The sequence below is a fragment of the Triticum aestivum genome, chromosome 1D (assembly GCF_018294505.1).
Source record: "Triticum aestivum cultivar Chinese Spring chromosome 1D, IWGSC CS RefSeq v2.1, whole genome shotgun sequence".
NCBI lineage: Eukaryota > Viridiplantae > Streptophyta > Magnoliopsida > Poales > Poaceae > Triticum > Triticum aestivum.
In genome coordinates, this window is record NC_057796.1 from 471,641,945 (window position 1) to 471,645,118 (window position 3,174).

Genomic DNA, 3,174 nt, shown 5'->3' on the forward strand with positions numbered 1-3,174 from the left:
TCCTGCTCGTTCAAACGAGGCGGACCATTAGGCAAAGTTTTCGTCCATCAGTGGTTACCGAAATGTCACCAACAATAGTAAAAGGGTCTTACTGACAGAGCTGTACACCGAGGTATTTACATGAGCAGGAGAATATTACTGCTTAGATCATATAGATCACCAGAAAGGTAAACCAAACAATGGAAAGGAAAATATGATTATTAGATTAAACAGAAGAATGGAAAGGAAAATGTGTTTAAACACATATTTCAAGGGTATATCCTTCCCAAGGACAAGCTGAGCATGATATTCATGACAGGATATAATGTAGAAAACTCTTTAGGTAGGTGAGGTAGAGTAAGACTGGGGCAGCGACGGAATCGATCACGCGAGGAACGGGTGGGGTGGGCTGATTTTTCGGGAGTTTGTTTTGGTTGAAAATCGTAGGAAGGATCAAGGAACAAAAACGAACGAAACGAAACCAAATGAACGACGTAGCGACCTGCCATCACCGCCGCGGACTTGGAATTATTGATAGATTGATTTGTAGTAATCATATAAGATCAGTTTAGATTGATTGATTGACACGCCAGGGAAGATCTGTTTTGAATATTGATTGATTGATTTTTTTTCCTCTCCTCACCGAAACAATGAAGGAAAGCGTGCAAGGAAAAGATCTGTTTTGAATATAAATTGATAGATTGATTAGATTAGATAGATACATTAGAAAAGCGTGGTGAGGGATAGATTAGAAAAGCGTGGTTTTTTTGTGTTGTTTTTCTCCCTGGTTTTATGTCTATCGGTTTTGCAGGGGAGAGGAAAAAAATCGGTGGGCTGGGATCGACTGGTGGAGGTATCGTTCGATGGGGTGAGGGATGACGAAAAAAACCAGCAAAAATAAACCGTGGATACTATTCACCAACTCAGACATTAGGAGTAGAGATTCCTTACGTTTTTTTTTTCGTTTTCCTTCTACGATTTTTTCTTCCTGTGTTTTCACTGTTTTGCCCGGTTTTCAGTTGTTTTCTTCCTGTTTTTACTTTTTCTTTTTTGGTTCCTTTTTTCTTTTATGTTTCCTTTTTATTTTCTCCTTTTGTTTTTCTTCTCTTTATTGTGCATTATATAAAAAGTTCACCGCGTATTACAAAAATCTTCATCATATTAAGAAAATGTTCATCGTATATTATGAAGTAGTGCACCTTGCATTCTAAAATTGTTCATTGTGTATTACAAAAATGTTCATAGTATATTATGAAAATGTTCAGCATATATTAAAAAAAAGTTCATTGTGTATTTAAAATTTGTTCATCATATATAAAAAATGTTCAGTTGTGTATTTTAAAATTTCCAGTGTTTGTTAAAAAAAGTTCTCTGTATTTTAAATTTTGTTCAACGCATATTCTGAAAATATTCATTTTAAAAAATAACATGATTTGCCATTGCCTTTTATACTTTAAGACATGCACTGCAATTTTACCGTTGTAGGTAGCTAGCTCGGCTGGTTGGCTCGCTTGGATCCAGAATGAGGTTGGCAGTTCAATCCCAACTTGTGCGCTTCGTTTTCAAATTTTTGCTCGACGCGTGCTTATTGGGCCGGCCCGTTTGCGCTTCGCTTCAGTGAAGCCGCGTCGCTCGGACGCTCACGGGCGGCAAACCCTATTTGACGCTCGTTAGCGTCGGAATGTTGAGCCTTCGCTGAGGCGAGCGTCCTGTTGGGCCGGCCCACGTACAGGATTCGTGTCTTGTTCGTCCGTTGTTGTTTCCTGCACTGTTTCCTGTCTTTTTTTATGTTTTTCTTCTGTGGTTTTTTTGCTTTTGATTTTCTCAATCTTTTGTCTGGTTTTCAGTGGTTTTGTTGTGGTTTCTGCTGTCGCCTTTTTGTTTTGTTTTACCTTTCTGGTTCTTTCATGTTCCTTCTGTTTTTCCTGGTTTTATCTTTCTCTTTCTCTTTCTTTTTTTCCTTTTCTTTTTCGTTGATTAATACTTTAAGGACATGTTTTATCATGTACGTTTTGCATTAATACTTTAATATGATGAACAATTTGTGTTCTGTTTATTTTTACTTTTCTTCTATTTTAGTGTATTATATAAGAGTTCATCATGTATTGCAAAAATGTTCATAATATATTTGTTAAAAGTACCTTAAGAAAATGCTCATTGTGTATTTAAAAAAAATCAACGTATATTATAAAATGTTCAATGTGTATATTCAAATTGTTTAGTGTATATCACAAAAATGTTCAATGTGTATATTCAAATTGTTCAGTGTATATCACAAAAATGTTCAATGTGTATTTTCAAATTGTTCAGTGTATATCAAAAAAAGTTTTTTTTTTAGGAACAGTGGACAGTGAGGGCACCCCCTCACTGACTTTTATATTTATGCCGGGAACACAAAGTTACACAAGGGAGTTTACGTGGGTATAGAGAAAGGGAGAGACCCTATACACAACAGGTATAGGGAGGGGTACAAGTGCAATGTAACAGCGCACTACACAGAAGGGTCGATTAGGCCGACCACTAGCTCAATAAAAGGCCATAGGGCTTCCTTCACACGATGCTTCATCATTCCAAAATCACACGATGCTTCATCATATCAAAAAAAGTTCAATGTGTTTATTCAAATTGTTCATCATATGTCAGAAAATGTTCAATGTATACTAAAAATGTTCAATGGTTGATTTTTTTCTTTTTTGGTTGGGAACTGTCAGCACATTTAGTTCTTAAAGAATGCACGTAGAACACTAATCATTATGACGCAGTATCTCAGGTGGAAAGATTCCGTAACAATCTAGCGTAGGGTTGTGAGTTCGAATCCTTTTACACAGCGTAGATTTTTGGGATTTTTTAGTAACTGCCTCGCTGTGACGCCAGTGAGTGGGCCGGCCCATTCAGATCGCGCCCTGCGCGGAAGGTCGTGTTTTTGACGCCCACGAGCGTCAGCTAGGAGCTCCCCTCACGGGCGGCATATAGGAGCTCTCAGGGAGAGGGGCGCCCCCACAGAACCTGGAATATCCATGACCATACAGCCCACAATGAAGAGCCACAGAGAAAGCCCACTGTGGTAGAAAAGCGAAGCCCACAAGCCCAAGGAGGAATGTCACCCTTATTTCTGGAGCGCACCGACCTTGCCTATAAAAAAAAAGACTACCCCTCAAAAAAAAAAAAGACCAACGAAGCGAACCGACCAAGGCC